This window comes from Mauremys mutica, chromosome 3, assembly GCF_020497125.1.
Source record: "Mauremys mutica isolate MM-2020 ecotype Southern chromosome 3, ASM2049712v1, whole genome shotgun sequence".
Taxonomy (NCBI): Eukaryota; Metazoa; Chordata; order Testudines; family Geoemydidae; genus Mauremys; species Mauremys mutica.
In genome coordinates, this window is record NC_059074.1 from 40,527,144 (window position 1) to 40,550,392 (window position 23,249).

The 23,249-nt window shown below is 42.7% G+C and overlaps 1 long non-coding RNA gene across 1 annotated transcript in view; it reads right to left on the bottom strand.

Moving 5' to 3' along the window:
• Nucleotides 1-1,928: 1,928 nt before the first annotated feature.
• Nucleotides 1,929-23,249, bottom strand: part of LOC123365635 — a 41,975-nt gene continuing 20,654 nt past the window's right edge. Inside the window, exons 2-4 of the long non-coding RNA XR_006577673.1 lie at nucleotides 9,004-9,079; nucleotides 2,962-3,039; nucleotides 1,929-2,371 (exon numbers count right to left, since the gene is read on the bottom strand). This is a non-coding gene — a long non-coding RNA (uncharacterized LOC123365635). The remainder of the gene's footprint in view (nucleotides 2,372-2,961; nucleotides 3,040-9,003; nucleotides 9,080-23,249) is intronic.

The following is a 23,249-nucleotide window of genomic DNA, read 5'->3' on the forward strand; positions in this document are numbered from 1 at the left end:
CTCCCAAACGTCTGTTAGTCTATAAGGTGCCACAGGATTCTTTGCTGCTTTTACAGATCCAGACTAACACGGCTACCCCTCTGATACTGGTCCTCTCTTAATATCTTCTATACATACGACATGAATTTGCCACACAATGCTAGTGTCAACCCCTAGTAATATGAGATTCTTCCTGCCCTTCCATATCAGAGCTTCATTTTCAATAACGTTGTGGTGCCAATGTTAAGAATTAAAAGATTACTCTTTTAATCTGCTCAGCACAAGTCTAATACAACCCTTGAAATGGCTGCCTCTTTCTGAGAGCAATGCATTGTGGGGTTTTGCATGAGACCATCTTTGCTACTGCTGCTGCCATTCTGCATTTCTTTTTGCAGGTAGTATAAAAATAATAATGTAAACAGTGTTCCTCCCCTAGGCATACTAAGAAATGAAAATGTCTTAGGCCTCTGATACTGTGTTTATATGTGGCCCAACATTCCAAGAATTCTAGCCAAGAAAGTAAAGCAATACTTCCAATTTATATATGAAATTATTGCCAGGGAGTCAAATACACAGTCACAGAGGAAAGAAAATTCTTAAGGCCTCTCCTGGTATTTTAGAATCATAGACATGAGGTAATCTAGTCTATCCCACTTTACTGAGGCAGGACCAAATATACCTAGACAATTCCTGACAGGTGTTTTATCAGTAGTTCCCCTATCAATTTTTGTTAGCAACACCCAAGAAGTGAACTAAATGTTCTTTATTCCCAGACTTTACTCAGCAAATAGGAAAACTATAAAACTTTCATTTCCCACCTAATTATAGGTCCTTTCTGCTGACATTATTATTACCTTTCTTTCTATGTTTCCAAAAGGACAGAAGCAATTGATAAAGTTAGGCATCACGACTAATTGATAAACATAGCACCACGACTCATGTAATTCTACTTGTAGTTATAGTTCCTCACAGTATTTTGTATAAGACAATTATCTGTTTGTGCATCCTTTGACTTTTCAGTAAGGTCTATTGCATTTTTTTCTCTTCATTTTCACTTAACCCTAAAATGTTCTATGTTACATACTATTAGGCTTCTCGATACTGCATCTATCTTAATTTACTTTCATCATTTCACTAGGTATTTCTATCTTTTAATGCTACCACCTTCATCCCTATCATTCTGACTCACAATCTCGGGAAAGAGGGGGAGTTCACTCTTCCCATTTCCTCGTCTCACACATCCAGGCCATATCCAAATCTCAGTGCTTTGTCTTCCTCAGCATCTCCAAGATCCATCCTTTTCTTTCTATCTCCCCAGCCCAAACACTCCATACATTGCCTCCCACCATTCCAGACAAAATGGAGCCACTATAGTCATCTTCCTTGTCTATCGATTCAACCATGTCACTTTCCTCTTTGAATCCCGTCACTGGTTCCCCATCAGCTATTGCATGATATTTAGGCTTCTTATCACAGCTTTAAAAGCTTTAAATAATATTGCCCCTCTCTGCTTATCCACCCTTGTAGAATGTTGTGTCTCCCCTCTGCTCCACCAACGTTCCTAGCTTCATCTCTCTTTTTTCCAGCTTCTCATATAACCACCTCTCTACCTTTCACCCACACAGTCTTTATGCATGGTATGACTTCCCTGAGCTCATCTGCAAAGCCCCACCTAGTTCATATTTAAATCTACTTTTGCTGTGTTGCTTACAGTGACTGATTTGTCTAGTATTTACATTGCCTGTTATTGTTCCTTTTCTCCATATCCTTTCTTTACTTGCCTGTTTGTCCTTAGATTGTGAGCTCTTCGCAGCAGGGACCACCCCTTCCTGAATGTTTGGAAAGCACAGGAACGGTACCAGAACCAAATACATGTATTTTAATTATGATCTTGACATCTCTAGTTCATCTTAATTAGGCGTATTACATATGCATGTATTCATCTCCATGTGCATGCACATGCTGCAATAGCAGTGGCCCAGTTCTCCCATTATTATTATTAGCGAATGCACAAGTGGTACAATAAAGATGAAAAAAACTTCAAAATACAAAATTGAGAGTAGGGAAATAAAACAGGGCTATAAAAGTCAAAAAAAGAAAAAAAAATGCTAACAGTGATTAGGTAGACATCACATGTGACTTCAGTTGGGCCATCTCTGCCAGAGACCCACCATTACCAGCCTTCTGCAAAGTTCTTGGAAACTTCCCACACAGCCAACGCCAATGCATTCTTACTTGAATAAGTGATGATCCTCATAATAATCCCTATCTCTAGACTACGATGGAACCATACAAGAGCAGGCTGGAAAAAAAACTCAGTACTCCAGTGGGTTTTCTTTCGTGAGCACTTCTTATCTTCAGTACTTTTTCTGAACACTCCATCATCTGAATGCTAAAAGAAAAACCACAGATTGAAGTCCTGAAAGGTTTGCAATAAAGATGACTTTAAGATAATCTTGTCCACTACCATTTTTCTTAATACAATGTACAGAGGTCATTTAAAAACCTGCACTAAGGAATACAGCCAGGTAAGATTTACAAAAAATATTTCAAAAATGGCTTTTTCATTTAAAAACATTGATAAATATATTCTAAAAGGTGTGCATATGATACACATTTTGTGATGTGCTAAACACCTTCAGTTCTGAATGAAATCTAATGGCCCAGCACCTCACAGGATTGGGCCCTTAATTTCAGTTAGTACTAAAGAGAGTTACCTTCATATATCACCCTCATATCGCTGGGAAAGTAAGCCCTTAAAGTCCTGATAAACCAAAAGACATGTTTCTAATGGACCTTCATAATCAACTGAGATGACACAAAGTTTGGCAGTAATAGAATATAATTTGCAAAATGAATGTTACCAGAAGACAAGTTCTCTTAGCTTTGCCAACTTTTCTAATTAAAAGAAGTGAGTCATGTTTCACATAACTGTGCTTCTTAGAACATAATTTTACTGACAATGGATGCAATGAAAAGTACCTGAATTTTAACTGAAAAGTTAAAATAATAATTTCCCACTGCAGTCTCAGGCCAAAATTTCGTACCACCTCTGTAGTCCTAAAACAAAGGAGACAAGTCTGCAGAAAGCAGCCTAATGAGCTGCTAGTCAGGGGTGAAAGTGGACCAGTATGGGCCAGTACAGCGTACTGGTAAGAAGCCGGTACTGGTCCGTACCCAGCCAACATTAAAGCGCTGCCGCAGCAAAGGACCCCCTTAAAGCGCTGCTGCAGCAGCACTTTAACATTGCTGTCCCCCTGTGGCGGACAAAAGGGGCAGCTGTCCCAGGGCCAGTGATTTAAAAGGGCCTGGGGCTCCCAGTCACCACCACTGCTACCATGGCCAGGCCCCGGGCCAGGCAGCACAGATGGGCTGGCTGTGGGAGGCTGACCTCCAGCCCCGCCCCTTCTGCCCATGGCCCCGTACCGATAAGAATTTAATATTACTTTCACCTCTGCTGCTAGTCCACAAAGGCATGAAACTCTCAGATTCCATAGCTAAGGAAGTTGTTCCCAGTTCTGGAAAGCAAACACCTCTCTTTTAGATAGCCAGAGATTGCCAAATTAGCCAAATTAATAGCCCTACCCAACTGTACTCATTTGCAGACTATGGGCCTGATCCAACGGCCATTGAAGTCAGTATAAAGACTCCCATTGACTTCAATGGGATTTGGTTCAGGCCCTAGGATGGGCACACTTTGTGACAGCCCTATATTCTAATGTGTGGGAGGGAGGAACTGTTTTTTGCACAGAGCACTGAATTAAGGATGTGTTTTTAAAAGATACCATTGCTTGCCCCTGGAAAACTATGTACTGTAGGTCAGCTAGATATTAGAAAACCCGGGGCGATGCAAACTGAAGATCATTTGAAGACTTTACATCTTCTCTTTCTCTTTCAGAAGAATTGTCTATAGGATGTAAATATGTGAATACAGCCTACACTTACTCAGTGGGAGGAGAAAGAAGTTAAATTCTTTGGAAAAAAAATAACATTGAATATTCTTAGTGAATGAAATTTGGAACTTGAAATTATTATTCCAACTGTCACTGAATTCTTCATTTCAGCTTTTATTTTTAATAGGGACAGTTCATAATTTCTAAATTGATCAGGATGTGATCAGGAACACATTCTGTATATCTGTGTCTGTCCACACATTTTATGAAATATCAAGCTTCTGTTGCTATTAAACAATAGTTCACATGTATACGATGCATCTTCCCTTGGAAATTTCATACCTTTTTTCAACAATTGTTCAGCTGCAGTGGTATTGCTAATGTGTAAGCTCTATACCTGAGCATACATATCCTTGCCTGTGTCCTTCTCATCATTTTACACTCCTCAGTAATGGCTGCTAAATGACTAACCTGGCTACACCAGAAATGGATAAGAGAACACAGTTTCCAAGAGTTTCCAGTGTCCAATTCTACATTGCTCTGCACCTTGTGTAGTCATTTAGGTCACTCTGGAGTAAATCCATTGACTTCATTGGAGTCACACTGGTGTATGACATCAGAAGCTGGCATTTACATTTTTCAAAATGAATGCAAAATTGACTGAAATAATCTTGGTGAGTGGAGAATTCTTATTTGTTAGAGTGTTGCACTCACATTGCACAGTTGCAAATGGCCACCAAAGGTGCAAAGCAAAGGAAAAGCAGATCCTAAGTTATAACCATTCTGTGAGGATAGTGGGCCACACCAACTGACTCATGTAAGTGAACTAGATGTACTAAGTTTCTTCCCTGTGAAGCAGGCAGGTCTTTTATTGGGGGTGTTAAGTAAATATTTTTTGTTATAGTATAAATATTCTGGGTTACTCACTTAAAAATTCTCAATAGCTGTTCAATTCAACTCTTGCTTAGACTAAAAATTTAGGATTTAGAAAGCGTGTTTACTTTTTATTTTCTTAAGATAGCTATCTCTGACCTTTATGCCTACCACTTATAATCACTTAAAATCTATCTTTCTGTAGTTAATAAATCTGTTTTATATGTTACCTAAAATGGTGTGTTTTGGTTGAAGTGCTTGGAACTCTCAGCTCAGGCTAACAAGGGCTGTTGCACGGCCACTACCCTTTTGTTGGAGTGGCAAACTAGGTAATGAACTTACACTGGCCAGGCTTCTGACCAGTGCAAGACGGTACAGTTCTGGGGTGTAAGGCTGGAGTGTTGGGGGAATTGGCTGGAGCTTCTGTATTGAAGGTTCATGAGTGGCTGGGAGATCATTTGTGTAACACAGTTGGGTGTGTCCCTGCCCGTGGATATCGGTGGTAAGTACAGTGCCTGTCAGCGGTTTGTATCTTGACATCACAGTGTAAGAGGCAACCCAGGTTGGTGAGTTTGGAGAGCTCAGTGGTCCCACAGTCCAGGTTGGACCCTAGGGACTCCATCATAGATGGGATGGTATTCAAGGCAGCTAGCCAATCCTGCCACAGCTACACTTCTATTTTAGCATGCTAGCTAGATCAGAGGTAGTGCTGGTATGTCTACCTGCACTTGGAATTGGCTCCAGTGTAGACCTATCCTAATTCAGAGGGAAGAGTTCCACCTTCGGAGCTTGCTTCTCCTCTTACACCTGTGTAAATCAGCCATGGAGTCACATTGATTTTTACAGCAGTGTAAGTAAGAACAGATACAGGGTCACTGAATCACCACCATCTCTTTTTATAGCACCCCGTGGCTTCTCCTCCAAATACTGACTAGGTCCAAACCACTTGGCTGTTTAAATGTAATAAGATCACAGTTTCAGGTGATATGCAGTAGTTACAAAGCCATTGAAGAAGATACAGTGATACCTTGTATTAGTCATAAAGTCTTGTTCTATTGTTTTATTCTGAATTAGAAATGTAATCTTTATAGATGCTGGCTAAAAGATGTCAAATACTTGGCATTTACAGTGTATTATACCAATACATTCAAAATGCTTCAGCATCTCATGATGCTTAACAAATCTGAGAATTATACAACTAAGAGAGCATTTAAGCAACTTGACTAAGGGCAAACAGTGAGTCAGTGGCAGACTTAGGACTAGAATCCACATCTTTGCACATCTAGTTCCCTGCCCTAATCACTAGAGGGTACTGCCTAACAACAATTACTACAGGCACATGTTTGCATTGGAAATATAATTTATCCTAGCATCTATACAAACAAAAATGGATTGCTCTGCTGAATATGTAAGGAGCCTCAGGATATCTTTTCAAATGTCAAGAACACATGTTCATTAAAAATACATATGTCAGTCATTGACTGGTGTTAGCTTCAACTGGACTAATTATATAAGTTGCTAGATATGTGTATGTACATCTCTGTTGAATAATGGTCAAGCGGTCATAGGGTGCACAATATAATTATGATGAAATATTAAGGGTGCACATTGTGACTTTAAAAATTGAATGATTATCTAAAGAGTTAAAATTAATAAGCTCTAGTATTTGTTTGTATGGAAACAGGCCTGTGCAGATTTTCTAGCTAAATGTTTGCATGAGCTAGAAAACATAGTCAAGTTTTAACTTACTAACAATACAGAAAACACTTTTTTGTTTCCAGACAAAAGATGGCAGTGCCATACTTGTCAGACTTAGAGGCCTCCAAAATGTCTAACACTCATGTTATTGTATTCAATATAGAGCTTCTTGTTTTGCTTGAAGCTTAACTGTGAATGTGGTCATGTACAATGTGTTAAGGTATTTATCTCTGCAGGTAGTTTGCTTTACATTATGCAAGCAAATATTCTAAATAGACTATGATAGCTACAGTAGGCCTGATTCTCCAGTGCCTTGCAGCTGTGTAGTCATTTACATGTGAGCAAAGTCGTCCAGACACAAGTTTGGGGCACAAGGGATGCAAAGGAGTAGATTATGGCTCCCTGATCCTGGTGTCAGTTCTATGCCAGCTCTGAACCCTGTCCGGATATCAAGCCAATCTATGCCATTTGACTATGGCCCCTAAGGGGCCATCTACCAGCTGAGGATTACCAGAGCACAGTATGCTCCAGCCACATCCCTGATAAGCTGCTCCATGCCCCTGACATGCCTCTGATGCTAGGGCTGCATCAGGAGTGATGTAGAACAGAGGGACATAAAAACTATCTATTTGGGGACTATGTCAGCGTATCCCCTGAAGATCAGCGAACTAGGACTCTGTCAGTCCAGCTAGGAAAGTGAATTTGAAAGTCCAGGGACCTACCCTGGGAACATTTTGGACCTGACTCCCTTCTCACACTTCTGTAACTCCACTGACTTCAGTGGAGTGGCTCCTGATTTACACCGGTGTAAGTCAGAAAAGAATCATGCTCTTTGACTCCACAGTCAGATGTTCAAATCCAGGGACAGTTAATCTAGGCAACCCAGCTGGCCTCAATTCCAGTGGTGGCACATTGGGGAAAAGGTAATCAGAATTCAAATCAAACAGGGCTTTATGCGTCAGTCAACCCTTGCAAACAGATAAGGAGTCAGCGCAGTCCAGGGTCAGCCACATAGGATGTGGATCCAACCTGCAGGTCACAAACCAGAGCTCCCTCGGTACCTCTGAAATCTCAAGAAGCAAAAGTGGCTGAATTTCAACCCGAGGCATTTGCTGAGATATTGCCAATATGTTCTCCTCTCCTTTCACCATAAACATTAGAGTTTAAATCATCAAAGCCCAGAGCTTAGGTGAGTATGTTGTGCACTGGGGAAGTTTGCAGGGAGATGAAGTCCTCCGACATTGTTACTGTAGCATAAGGTCCTGATTCAGCAAAGCACTTAAGCATGTGTTTAAGTCCCATTGACTTTAACATGCTTGAAGTTAAGCATGTGCGTAACTGCTTTACTCAATCAGGTCCTGAAGGCTGAAGTAGCCCCACAGCTAGTGCACCTTCCCCTCCATAGATGCCTGGAGATCCATTGCACCCTGTCCAGACTCCCCAAATTCCCCTTCCCTCTCCAAGCAGTGAAACGTACCATTTCAGCCTTATCCTGAGCCTTCTGCTCCAGTGGGTCAGCTGACAGAGGGGGGGGCAAGTGGGCAAGATTCCTCCCATACCCAGACCCATGCACATTATTCACCATCCAGGGAGAATCAAATTGTTCACATCTGGAGGAGCACTGAGAAAAGCTGCTATTATCAGTCAAGCAGAACCAAATAGAGACATGGGCTGAAAAATGACAACCCGCATTAAGATTGCTTTTACTCTTGTGCATTGCTGCCACTGAGAAGCTTACTGCATCATGCAGATAGGGAGTGGGGGAAGAGAGGAGGCTTCAGCATGCTGACATGCCTTCAGAGATAGTTATATAGCCTTGGGAAGCTACTTTTTGCAAAGCAACAATAGTAAGATTTTTTGGATAAAAGCAGCCCCATGGACAGCCCTGAGGAAAATGGTGTTGTGAACACACATGTTCAGTTAGATTTGGATTTTAAAGAGTTTTGAATATGGAAAAATGCAATACAAGTGCTAAAAATTGTTATTACTGTATATTTTTCAGTAAGTCCCCTCTGACCAGTACCACTAGCATTTGCAATGCTGAGCCTCATAAAGCACTATTGTTGGCTTTTAAGATGGCTCACAGGCTTGTTACCCCAGACAGAGGTATTAAAGCACAGGACTAAGAGTCAGCAATTCCTGCCTTCTAATGTGGGTTTTGTTACAAATGATATGTTGCCTTGAGCAGTTCACCTAACCTCTCTGCCTCAGAGTCCTCATCCGTACAATAAGGATAGAAATATTTATTTGCCCATAGCACAGCTATGTTGTGAAGATTAGTTACTTAGAGCCAGGTTCAGACACTCTTGCTCACCCTGACATGTCCTCGTTCAGTTTTAGTAATTATAATCTGCCTACCTAATACTGCCTTTGTTGTTCTAATTGGATATAGTATCCTTCGCCTCCTGTCCTAATACTGTTGTTGTGTTTCACCCCAGATATGTCTGCATGTCAGTGGTGCTTGTAGTCTTTTCTATATGAAAGAGATATGATCTTGTGGTCTGAGCACAGTAACTGTAGCAAAGTGCTCCTGAGTTGTAATTCTGGCTTTGACACTTACCCTCTGTCAAGTTGGGCAAAACACTTAACCTCATTGCCTCGGTTTCTTGGCTATAATTAAGATGATAATATTTTACCTGTTTCACAACAGGGAGGTGAGAATTAGACAAGCATTTTGAAAATGAAAAGTACTATATAAATGCTAAGTATTATTATTAGTACATGCACTTTGGACTCCTGAGATACAGAAAGTATTCTCTCGATATATACATATATTTGTGTGTCTCTAAGCTTTTATAGACTAGACATTTTTCCTTTTATAGAATTACTAAATAAATATTGTGGCTATGCAGAATTATATTCACAGTGCATTCTACCATATGGTGTTTGCATCAAAAGAATGAAATGGTCCATTTAAATATGAAAAATTTGATCTCCCTTTCTTGAAAATACAGTCTCGCATAAAAACACAAGCACAGATGAGTCCCAAATAAGAATGTCTAATGTATGTTGATGTGTTCATTCAGCAGTTGGTTTTTCAGCAAACTTGGCCATTTCGCATCACAATAATGCACAAAATAAATGAGATTTATAGGAAATATTTTCTCTGTGTGTGGACTTGGAAGGTTACTCCCACACATTGGTTATTCTCCAGGGAGCCCAGCCTTGCATTCCTCACAGATTTCCCAGTGAGTAAAGAAAACAAGCTCTTACCAAAATAACATCACAAAACTACCTAGTGTCAACACTCCAGCAGAACTCCATGCACTTGGCACAGGGCCAAACTGAACGGTGCTGCAACCCTGCAAGCCAAGTCACAATGCCACTCACTCAAACTTGGCTTGGCTGCCCCCAGTGATGGAGGAGTGGCTAAGTCAAATTTGAGCGAGTGGCATTGCGACCTGGCTTGCGGGGTTGCAGCACCGTTTTGGTTTGGCCTGGCCACCACTTCATCACGATGAGGGGCAACCAGGCCAAATTTGAGTGAGTGGTGTTGCAATCTGGCAAAGCCGCTCATTCAAATTCGGCCTATACTGTGTGAGTGTGGGGCAGGCAATGGGAGTGAGCAGAGCCACTGGGTGGCTGAGATTGGGGGGAGCTGCTCTAGACCAGGAAAAAAGTGCTGAACTGGGGGATGGGGGCACCAGTGAGCAGCCAGGAAGGTATCAGAGGCAGTGTGTGATGGCCTGGGGAAGAGTTGTTGTTGGACTATGGGATGAGTGGAAAATGTTGGGAGAGGGGCGAGTGGGGGATGTTGTGGGGAGGTGGATGAGTTGTGGGGGTTGTGGTAGGAATGGCGGTTTCTGGGTGGAATTGGGGACTGGGATGTTGGGGGTCAGTGGCAGATGTTGGGGGCTGTGGCCGGTGGGGGCTGAGGTGTTGGAGGCTGCTGTGAATAGGACGTACGTCAGAGCTTCTGGAATGTGTGGGACAGCTGTCAGGATAAGTGGCGGTTGGTGGAGGGTTGTTGGGATTATGTGGGGCGAAACGGGCATTCAGGGATCTGTATGGGGCAGGGAGTGGCAGCAGCCAGAGCAGAGCTAGAGCAGGGTTGCAGTGCCACTCAGGCTTGGCCCAGCCACCCCTGCATCATGATAGGGGAAGGGTGACAGGGCCAAATTGGAGTTTCCATAATGCACAGGCCCCTAATCCACTCCAGTCTCCCATTGACGTAAGTGGGAGTTATACATATGCAAATGAGGGTACACTTATACTCTTAAGGGCCAGATTCTGCCTTACACAGGTGAACAGTAGGGAGGAGGAGTATGCAAGGATCCTTCTTCTCCCCACTATGCTCCAGCAGCTGGGTAGGGACACAGAGATTTCCAGTCCCTCTCCCTGGGATTGCATAGTGCCCCTAATGAGTCAGAGAAGGGAAAGGAGCTGGCAGTGCCCCTGGCTTCACTCCTCCTTATCCCTATGCATGGCTAGTGTGGGGGTGACCAGCTGTGAAGGACAATGTGAGCTGTACCCCCAAAGGGATGAGGCAATGAGTAAGGCTACGAATTTTTCACAGAGGATCCATGACTTCCAGTGACCTCCATGACTTCAGCCCATGGCAGCCAGGAGCTGCAGGGTCCCTCCGCCATCTCCAAGAGCTCCCAGCGGCCGCAGGCAGCAGGGGTCCCTTGCAGCTCCAGGCTGCCACGGGCGGCAGGGACACACTGGAGCTTTGAGCCACTGCAGGCAGTGGGGGCCCCCAGAGGGCTGAGCAGCCCCCTCAGCTGCCTAGCCACTGCAGGGCCGTGTGGGGACCCCGCAGCTGAGCGCCTCATTTTGTCATGGATATTTTTAGTAAAAGTCAGGGACAGGTCACGGGCTTCCATGAATTTTTCTTTACTAAAAATATCCGTGGCAAAATCTAAGCCTTAGCAATGAGTGTACAGCCTCTATCTAGCCTCCCTCACCAAAGACTCTTCCTAAATGGCACAATCTGGCCTGTTACTAAACTCTTCACAGATATTTTTATTCCTGAATATCTAGATAAGTAGTTTTGTAAATGAAACGTACAATAGGTATCTGCTATCCTCTGTTGTAGATTATTATCATTTGATTACTAAGCTATAAATCATTATTTGCCGTCATTCTGTGCATTAACATGCTTTTAAGAGCCTGACACTGGTTCATCCACTAACTTCTATAGGAATTTTAGGTACACAAGCAACTGATCATCAGACCATATATCTGGTTCCATAATATTCCAACATTTAAGGGCTACATTCTGCCTTTACTTGAACCAACAAAACCCCAATAAAGATTGTTTAATGGGAGTAAATGAGGGAATATTTTGACCTAAAGGAAGTATAAACAAACAGTTCAAACATATGACTGGCCGATCTCAGAATCTCTTTAGGAACTCTAAGCTGATTGCTGAAACATATGGTACTTAAGCCTTATTTTAATTTGTTCTAATTTCATGCAGAAACAATTTTGCAAAACTGGCTGATTTTCTACTCAGTTCACTTCTTTACATCATGTTTATTTTTTCAGGTTTAGTAAATGATTATTTCCAGCGTATGCTGTTGCCATCTAGTGTCAAAACCAAGCAACGTACTTAAGTAATATTTTCCATTTATTGTAAAACTAAGCACCCCATTCCTGTTTTTAGTGCCTCTAGTTCACTTCTAGATTTGTTCTCTCTTGGCCTTGACACAGGCTGTGGATACCTCCCATTAACGCTAATGAGATTTTTACAGTTGTGTGTGCACTAAAGGTGAAATTCTGGCCTCATTAAAGTCAATGGGAGTTTTGTCATTGAAGTCACCTTTTAGCAACATCAGCGTAAATGTTTGTCTAAATCTTTCGAAACATTTGTGCTGATGCTACTAAAAGGTGACTTCATCAAAGGAGCAGGAGCCTCCACACTCTCCGGTGCTGAATTGATGAATGAATGTTGCATTTCCCTAATGCTTTTTCATCCTCTGACTTCAGAGTTTTACAACCCCTGAATTGCTGCCACCTCTGGGATGGATTAGAGATGCAATTTCTGCCATCACCCAGGCCTCCAGCTATTGTGATTCATTTCATCTTGCTGATGTTGGATATATTTTCTTAACAACCTATCGGGGAAGGCTGTGTTAATTTATGCCACCTGATGAAGTTATGGATGTACTAAATACAACTTTAAAAACAAAATTCAGAAGCCAGTATTGCTATACATTAAATAGTTGTCTGCAGGTAAATGTATATAATCTCAAATTGGTTTTAATTCAGTAACTCTAGATAACGTGAAAATAAAAACATTTCCCCCCATACTGATTGAGTCCTATTTAATAAATCTTGACTTCCCCTCTACGGAGCTGTAATATATAGTCATAGACTGTAAAGCCAGAACGGACTATTATGACCATCTGTCTGACCTCCTGCACACATCAGAGATTGCCCAAAATTACTTCTTGCCCGAACTACAGCAGTGGTTCTCAACCAGGGGTACACATACCCCTGAAGGTACTCAGAGGTCTTCCAGGAGGTAAATCAACTCATCTAGATATTTGCCTAGTTTTACAACAGGCTACATAAAAAACACTAGTGAAGTCAGTACAAACTAAAGTTTCATACAGTGACTTGTTTATACTGCTTTATATACTATACATTGAAATGTAAGTACAATATTTATATTCCAGTTGATTTATGTTATAATTATGTGGTAAAAATGAGAAAGTAAGCCATTTTTCAGTAATAGTGTGCTGTGACAGTTTTGTATTTTGTCTGGTTTTGTAAGCAAGTAGTTTTTAAGTGACGTGAAACTTGGGGGTATGCAAGACTAGTCAGCCTCCTGAAAGGGGTACAGTAGTCTGTAAAGGTTGAGAGCCACTGAACTACAGCATATCTTTTAGAAAAATATCCAAACTTGCCAGTCATAGAGAATTCACCACAATGCTCAATACATTGTTCTAATTATTAATTATCCTCACTGTTAAAATTTACACCTTATTTCCAGTCAGAATTTGTCTGGCTTCAACTTCCAACCATTAGATCGCATTATGCCTTTGACTACTAGACTGAAGAGCTCATTATCAAATTTTTGTTCCCCCTTTGTAGGTACTTGGAAATTGTGATCAAATCTCACCTTAACTTTCTCTTTGGTAAACTAAGCAGATTGATCTCTTTGAGTCTTTTGCTATAAGGAATGTTTTTTCAAGCCTTTAATCATACTTAAGGCTCTTCTCTGGACCCTTTCCAATCTGATTCCAACATCCTTCTTGAATTGTGGACACACACTATTCCAGTAGCCATTGCACCAGTGCCAAACACAGATATAAAAATAACTTTCTTACTCCTACTCGGATTCACCTGTTTAGTCCAAGGGTTCTCAAACTGGAGGTTGGGACCTCTCAGGGGGTTGTGAGGTTATTACATGGGGGGGGGGGGTTGTGAGCTGTCAGCCTCCACTGCAAAACCCGCTTTGCCTCCAGCATTTATTATGGTGTTAAATATATTAAAAAGTGTTTTTAATTTATGGGGGGGGGGTTGCACTCAGAGGCTTGCTATGTGAAAGGGGACACCAGTACAAAAGTTTGAGAACCACTGAATTAGTCCTTTTGGCAAAGGCATCACATTGGAAGCTCAATCTGATGTTCAGCTGATTATCAAATATGACCCCCCTAATCTTTTTCAGAGTCATTGCTTCCTAAATTAGAGTCTCCTCCCCCCGATCCTGTAAGTATGGCCTGCATTCTTTGTTCCTAGATGTACACATTTATATTTGGCTGAATTGAAATGCACAGTGTGTGCTTGCACCCAGTTTACCAAGTATCAGGACCTGTCCTCTTCATTATTTACCACACTCACACTTTTTGTGTTGTCTGCAAACTTTGTCAGTGATGATTTTATGTTTCTTTCTAGATCACTGATAAAAAAAAACATTAAATAGTATAGAACCAATCCCTAGAGGACCTCACTAGAAACACACCCATTTGATGATTATTCCTCATTTACCATTACATTCTGAGGCCTATATTTTAGCCAGCTTTTTATCTATTTAATGTGTGCCATCTTAATTTTCTGACATTGTAATTTCTTAATCAAAATGTTGCGTCATACCAAGTCAAATGCCTTACAGAAGTCTAAACATATTATAACAACACTATTACCTTTATCAACCAAACTTTTCATCTCATAAAAAAAGCTATCAAGTTTGACAGGATCTATTTTCCATAAACCCATCTTGATTGGCATTAATTACATTACTCTCCTTTAATCCTTTATTGATTGAGTCCCCTATCAGCCATTCCATTATTTTACCCAGGATCAATATCAAAATGACAAGCCTATAATTACCCAGGTCATCCGGTTTACCTTTTTTGAATATTGGCACAACAGTTTTCTTCCAGTCCTCTGAAACGTCCCCTGTTCCAAGAGTTATTATAACTCAATATTAACGGTCCAGGGAGCTCCTTGGCCAGCTCTTTCAACAGTCTTGAATGCTAGTTATGTGGACATGCTGATTTCAAAATGTTTAACAGCAACTACTAAAGTTAATGTCCTCCTGAGTTACTGTTGGAGCGATAAGTGTCATCATTATATCATATGCTTACATCATCTGTTTTTCTTCCCAAATACAGAACAGAAACATTTATTGAGCACTTTTGCCTTTTCTGCATTATTGACAATTCTACCATTTCCAGCTTGGGACTAACATGCCACTCTTGGTTTTCCAATAGTATTTTAAAAAATCAAGGGTATTACAGGAGGTGGAGATAAGAACACTTCCCCCCTCCCCCAATAGATTCAAGAAGCATTGGAAGTACACAGTGTGTGCTCTCCTGTATCATTCTCCCTTTTTCACTGAGTTCAGAGAGCCCCTAGGTGTGTGTTCTGCGGGGATCTGGATTTGGAATAGGGGAGGCTGTTGGGCCAGGGCAGGGCTCAGTGGATGGGGCCACCAACCATAGCATCATCATCCTAGCAAACCCACAGGACTTTAACAGGGGAGTTAGCGTTGACTTTGTCAGCACACATTTATCAGCTGATTCCCCTGTGATGCGTAATTCCCCGAAAGAGCTCATGGGCAGCAGTCAGTGGAAGTGCAGGTCCTGGAGGAGCCATGCTGTCATGGAGCCTAGAGATGGCAGGGAGTTGGGAACTATTGTGGACGTACACAGTCTCCGTGTGAATATGCCTCACCTCCACCGACTACAGGAACCACTGATTTTGAATGCAAAATTCTCAGTTACCTTGACACAAATCCTCCCAACTGCTGCAGAACAATGGGATAGAAATTCTACAGATGCAGACTCACTGTTCCCTGCCCTTTCCACAGCAATAGCCAGTGTAGGGAATGATGTGACTCCTCCTCAGCACCCTTAACAAATTATTAAAGTCGCTGAGACAATATCACCATTGGTGTAAGCTGGCAAAACAATTGCACCAAGTTACACCAGCGGTGGAATTGGCTCACTGACTGTCATGGGACTTTATGCTTGAGTGAGAACTGCTGGGTCAGGCCTGATGTTAACAGACGTCAGCACAGTTCTGGGAATAATGTTTGTTAATTAACTGCTGAGACAGCAGAAGCATCACAAACAGTGTTTTTGTTTTGTTTTGTTTTTTGGGATTCACACAGGCAGTGCTTCCTGTTTTATAATTTCTCAGGAGTTAGTGCTTTCCTTTGCACTTCCTCAATCTATATGGCTGCTTGGGGTTGGTGTGGCTCCTACCATAACCAGGCAGCTGAGAATCCCCCTGCTCTGGGAAGACCTGGGTGGGACAGAGCTGAACAGACAGAACCACAGTCTTGTGGTATCCTCCAGCATAGGGGACAAGTCATATGGGTACATGCCAAGGTTGCCTGGGAAGGGGCACGTTCAGAGCTCTGCTGCACTCCAGTGATCTCCACATGCATACAACCTGTCTGCCACCATAAACTAGAGTAGCTCTGAGGCTGCTCCGGCTTATGGCAGGAGTCAAACAAACCCCCACCAGCCACATGGCTTGAGAAAGCACAAAGATGGGCTAACCTTGTCCCCCATCCTCCAGGCACTCTGCTATGCACAGCTTGTACAGATCCAAGGACTGGAATCAGACAATCCAGTATGTCGAATCCAGATAACTTCCTTCTTTAGATTTTATTTAAGTTGGATCAAATATCTAAATATAAACATATTCCAAAGCATACAAAAATAGTACCTTGTGTATGTTGACATTTTAGAAATCTCAGCATTTGTAACAGGAAATTCTTTCTTTAATACAAACTAATACAGGAAAGTAACTACAGGCTTCTTAAATTTAACATTGAGAAACTTCTCCTTTATTTTGCTTAAATGCATAATATCTTTCAAGTTTGTAAATCAAGAAGATATGATGAATCTAATTATCAATATTTAATTGCTGCATCTTTCCAAAGTTGAAGAATTAATATGATGGTTGAGGTTAATGGTGACAAGTTCTAGAGTAAATGTCAATATGTTCTGTGAAACATATTGATTTAAAAATAAGATGGATCACATACAGCAGAATCCAATTAGGGCCTGATCCTGCAGCTGTTACTTAGGCAAAACTCCCGTTAACTTTAATATAGGTTTTCCTTGTTCCAGGACTGCAGAATTGGACCTTTAACCTTAAAGATAATAGCCAAATCAAGAGGATCAGGTCTTGCCATCTTTTATCAAGTTGAGTGGTACCTTACTCTATGTGTAGTCTCATATTACTCAGCTCAAGTAAGGGTGGCACATCCTGACCCCCCTAATCTCTTAAGGGTTGTATAAGAGATGCTATGGTGAGAGAAGGGTTCTGGGGGGAAACTGGTCTGGGCAGCCTGCCCTTTCTCTGGGTAGGCTGATGAAGAAGAGAATCCACCATGGAACCTAGAGTATGTTTACACTGCAGCTGGGAGCAAGCCTCCTAGCATAGGTAAATGGACTCACGCTAGCTTAGCTCAAGTTAGCATACTAAAAATACCAGCGTGGACACTGCACCTCCAGCAGAGGCTCAGGCTCCCCACCTGAGTCCTCCTGGGTCTGAGCTCGGTGGCTTGCCCAAGTCACCACCAGACCCACAACATTCACACAGCTATTTTTAGCACACTAGCTCAAGTGAGTTGTCTGTCTGCACTAGGAGACATGCTCTCATCTGCAGTGTAGACATATCTCCAGAGGCCAACGGACAGCTCAGAGGAGATGGGTCATCAACATGAAGAACATGAAGTTGTCTGCCTGCTAGGGGGTTCCAGCTGTCAAAGAGAAGCAGGACAGGTAGAAAAGAAGAGAATGGTTAGCTATTAAATGTGGCATCTGTCCCTCACCTTAGACCTGTAAAGATGTGTTTATGCATCCTTTGGGAGTTAAGAATTTAACCAGCACTTTCACAAATGGTATGCTCACTTAATTGGGATGGAGACAAGACAAAAAATGTAATGTATTTCAGTGGCTCTAGACGGTGGGAGAACTGTATATCCAGCTGTGCTAAGTCAGTTTAAATAGCATGCCTGATGCTATCTGCATGCCTAGTCACAGTTGTTTATCGGTGTTTGCCAGCATAAATTTCCTACTCTAAGGCAATTTGTTCACTTCATGCTGCTTCTCTGTTCTAATATGGCTGTAAATGAGTTAGTTTTATCTTAATAGTTTTAAAAAATAATTTAATGTTTTGCACATTGCTGTGTTTTAAAGGAATTAACAAAGTAAAAGTGATTATCTCCTAACACTAGGAGCCTCTGACAATGGGATATACTTAACAGGCACGTTTTCCTTTCTACCAAGGTGTGCGAGGGAAAGAGATTACACTGTATAGGGCCAAGGCAACTAGATTGTCTTCCCTAAAGGTTCCTAAGCCTTCATTTCCATTTAATAAGATAGTGATTGCATATTTAAATCTACATGTAAAAATCAAATTATAAACATTACCAATTGAGAGGGAGAGAAAAGGTATATTTAAGATCAACTGCTATGGACCCCAGTTTAGGGCTAGAATATGGGAATTGTAGAATCATAGAACTGGAGAGACCTCGAGAGGTCTTCTAGTCCAGTCCCTTGCACTCCTGGGGGATGAGTGTGCCCTGAGCTAGGTGCTGCATGTATGTGTGTGGCCCCAGGGGCAGACCAGGGAACTATTTGTGACTCAGGCCTTGGCTACACTTGAGAGTTACAGCACTGTTGGTGGCTTTATAGCACTGTAACTCACTCCCTGTCCACACTGGCAAGGCACCTACAGCGCTGTATCTCCATGGCTACAGCGCTGCTTGTACTCCACCTCCCCAAGAGGAATAAAGAGCATAGCGCTGCTGCTGCAGCGCTGGGGCGCCAGTGTAAACAGGGAATAATCTTAATACGCTGTGATTGACCTCTGGAAGCTTCCCATAATCCTTTTAAGTGAATGTTCCACTCTTTGTTTTGTTGTGAACTCTGGGCTCCCGGAGCTGCTTATCAAAAAAACAAACACAGCTAGTGTTTGCTGTGAATGAGCAGAGGCAGGGTGGCTCCCTTTGGAACGCCCACAGCTAGTGTTTGCTTGAAGAGAGGGGGAGAGAGGGGGCTTGAGGAGAGAAGCAGCGCGGTGGGCGGGCGGGCGAGAGGCGGGGGCGTCCGTTTCAGAGCAGCTGCTTATCTGGTCTGTGAGGGAAAAAAACAGTTGCTGTTTGATTTCAGTGAGTGAGAGAGGGGTGGGGGAGGGGATCGGAACTTGCAAGGCAGGGTGCTGACACAGTGTCGGCTCCAAAAATCCACTCACTCTCTCCCCCACGCTCCCTGTCACACTGCACCCCACCCCCCCTTTTGAAAAGCACGTTGCAGCCACTTGATCGCTGGGATAGCTGCCCATAATGCACCACTCCCAATGCCGCTGCTGATGCTGCAAATGTGGCCACGACAGTGCGCTGGTAGCAGGGGCGGCTCCAGGCCCCAGCACGCCAAGCACGTGCTTGGGGCGGCATGCCGCGGGGGGCGCTCTGCCGGTCACCGGGAGGGTGGCAGGCAGGGTGCCTTTGGCGGCATGCCTGCGGAGGGTCCGCTGGTCCTGCGGCTTCGGTGGATCTCCCGCAGGCGTGCCTGTGGAGGGTCTGCTGGTCCCACGGCTCCACCGAAGCTGCGGGACCAGCAGACCCTCCGCAGGCACGCCTGCGGGAGGTCCACCGGAGCTGCAAGACCGGCAATCGGCAGAGCACCCCCCACGGCATGATGCCGTGCTTGGGGCGGCGAAATGTCTAGAGCCGCCCCTGGCTGGTAGCTGTCAGTGTGGACAGACTGCAGCACTTTCCCTACTCAGCTGTACGAAGACAGGTTTAACTCCCAGCGCTGTACAGCTGCAAGTGTAGCCATACCCTCAGAGTCACAATTTGGTTCTTGTTTCTGCATTGCTCCTACGGTGAAACAAGCTTTTTAACACCACCTGAGTCTTGACAACCCTAGAGCTTTAGGGTGACCAGATGTCCTGATTTTATAGGGACAGTCCCAATTTTTGGGTCTTTTTCTTATATTGGCACCTATTACCCCCCATCTCCGTCCCGATTGTTCACACTTTCTATCTGGTCACCCTATACAACTTCCACCATTGCTGGGCTAGTGTTGAATTACAGATACTAGTGTAGATGCAACCCAGGTGTATCTTAGGGCTAGGCACTCAGCAATGAACTGCAAAAATAACCCATCTGTGTGCAATTAAGTTTATTACACCATGAGCCTGATCTTGTTCCACTGAAATCAAGGGCAAAACTTCTACTGACCTCAGTGGGTATGGGGTAGTTCTTATGAGCGTAGTGGATGCAAAGAGGTGATCATATTAACATAGTTAGCATAGAATAAGCAACTAAAACCCAGGGAGTTATAGGTGACTTTTTTTAATTGGATTCACAATAATAATAAAAAAGCCAGCTTTCTACACTCTTCAGTAGGCAATGCGAATTTAGAGTCTGTAATTAAATGGTGAATGAGGCTGGGAATAAAGATAATAAATGTATATTGTATTCCAATTTTTAAATGTATATTATTTGAAATGCTTTCTTGATCCAGCACTTCCAAAGGGGAACTCTATTACAGCTGCAAGAGTTTATAGGGTTAGTAACCATAAGTTATTACTGTATTTCTGCAGGGGGTTTTAGAGCAGTCTAATTAGCTTCACATACAGTAACTCATATCTTATTTGACCTTCAGGTTTTAATTTCATTCTAATTAGAATCACTTATCTTCATGTCTTTCAAAAAGAGACTAAAATTATTCTGAGCTTCTTCACTTTAATACCTTCAAAGTTTATCAGCCACAGGGCTTGTAAGGAACTGCATCTATCAGCTTGCCTGTTCTCTCTGTGCTTTCTCATCTCTGGTGAGATTGATATTCCACTAGCGCAGCTCTCCTTCTGCAGCACTACAAGTTACTCCTTAAAAAACAACTTGACAATGTTAATTATAACACATTTTATTTATTTTAAAGACTAATCGTTGGGTTTATATGAGTGTAAAGATCAGATATACTTAGTCTCCCACAGCTGTCAGGGACTGCGGGGACAGTGCACTCAGCCTCAAGAGGGAATGAGAACCTCTTTATATTTGCAAGTGAATCCACTGGCCAATGCCCCTAACGGTGTTGAAGAGCTCAGGAATGAGCTAATCTGCATCTCATCACTGGAGGTAAGGCCATCATAACTCCACACCTTCTGAGAAAGGAGAGAGTAAAAATGGGAGGGAAAGAGGCTTCAAAGTGGTTCAATGGACTCCTGGGTGGTAGGGGAGGCAGACAAAATATGTCTGTCATTGCATACGACAGCAATAATGCATCCTGAAGAGCAGCAATGAAAATGAATCTGAAAGATACTGAGATACCTACAAGGACCGCACCAGCACTCGCTGCTCGCTTTCCACTGAACTGTCAATTGCATAAGGGGTTGTCACAAAGCCACTCAATCCGATTTTTTAAAATTTTAAGGTGAGGTAATAAATATAACTAAGGGTATTTGTTACCTTTCCAAAAAAATAAAAATGATCAGCAGCATAAGTCTGGAGCCCATGTAATACATACATTTAGCAGCATAATATAATATGCATTAGAGTACTCCAAAGTTCTGAACATCAAAAACCTAACTCTACCAGCAATTTCCATCAAAGGTATTACCCACATTTATAGTGACAGAACTGCAAAAAGAACAAAAGAAATTAAAAATGTAAACTACCAAGAACTAAAAAAATTATAGCCAAGAAAGAGGAGGGGTAAAATGCATGTCTCCACATACCACCTGTATCCATTAAATTGCACATCCAAAATTTCTCATTTATAAAGAACGGTAGAAAATTTACCAATTCTGATAAATCATTTGGGTGTGGGATTGAGGAGGGAGATGAAAAATAATAAGAAAATAGGTTAATTCATTTAGGATCTAATTCAAAATCCCCTGAAGTCAATGGAAAGACTCTCATTGACTTAAATGGGCATTGGATCAGGATTTTATTGTACATTCTCTCTCCCTTCCCTCCTTCTTGCTCCATGCCCATTGTTTACTTACATTAAAGGACATTTGAAGGGGAACACTTAGAGAACATTAATATCAGTGGGCTTGTATTGCTGTAATTGACCCCATGGCTAGACTGGGAAAACGGATGATGTTTTGACATGGGTTAGTAAACATATTTTAATTAAAAGATTACAAACAGGACTTTCCACCCAGTGTAACTAGGACAAGTCATCATCGAAAATCTGTGAATTTGTTGTCATAAACCTTAGGGATAAGCCGCAGAACCTGATTCTATTCCCACAGATCTGATGTAAGTCAGGAATAACTCCACTGAAGTCAATGGAGCTACATCAGTGGAAGTGAAATCAGTAAAAGGCTCATTATCATGTATCCCTCCTGCTATGTAGCATTGGCAGCAACAAGTGCCAAATTCAGGTTGCTTTTAACATTACAAAACAAAACTGTCTCAACCCCCCCGCCGCCCCCGAAATCTTGGAAAACTAAACACCACCCCAGAGTGCCTCTAAGAGGGAATACTTTCCCACTTGCAAGCACTGAGTCCGTGCATGACAAAAGAAAACTTACTAAAAATAGAAGATGTAGCAGGGTGCTGGTGCAAAAGCACCTAACTAGCCCCTGCCCAGTCAGTTCCAATCAAGGGAAGCAGATTGGGGCTGATGGAAAAGGCCTGATGGACGGCCTGAAGATTGGCAACTCCTGCTGGCCTGACAAACCAATGGCTACAAAGGCTGGGAGGGAGCCAGAAGGTGGGGGGCAGCCAGAGAGAAGTCAGTCGGGGAGGGAACTAGAGGCCTCCTAAGCCTGGTCTACACTAGGCGTTTAAACCGGTTTTAGGAGCGTAAAACCGTTTTAACGCCACACCCGTCCACACTAGGCGGCACCTCATATCGATTTTAATGGCTCTTTAAATCGGTTTCTGTACTCCTCCCCGACGAGAGGAGTAGCGCTATTATCGGGATTAACATATCAGAATAGGGTTAGTGTGGCCGCAAATCGACGGTATTGGCCTCCGGGCGGTATCCCACAGTGCACCACTGTGACCGCTCTGGACAGCATTCTGAACTCTGATGCACTGGCCAGGTAGACAGGAAAAGCCCCGCGAACTTTTGAAATTCATTTCCTGCTTCCCCAGCATGGAGAGCTCATCAGCACAGGTGACCACGCACAGCTCATCTGCACAGGTAACAATGCAGTCTCCTGAGAATCGAAAAAGAGCCCCAGCATGGACTGCACGGGAGGTACTGGATCTGATCGCTATATGGGGAGAGGATTCAGTGCTAACAGAACTGCGTTCCAAAAGACGAAATGAAAAAGTTTTTGAAAGAATTTCTAAGGCTATGACGGATAAAGGCCACAGCAGGGACTCAGTGCAGTGCAGAGTGAAAGTTAAGGAGCTCAGACAAGCCTACC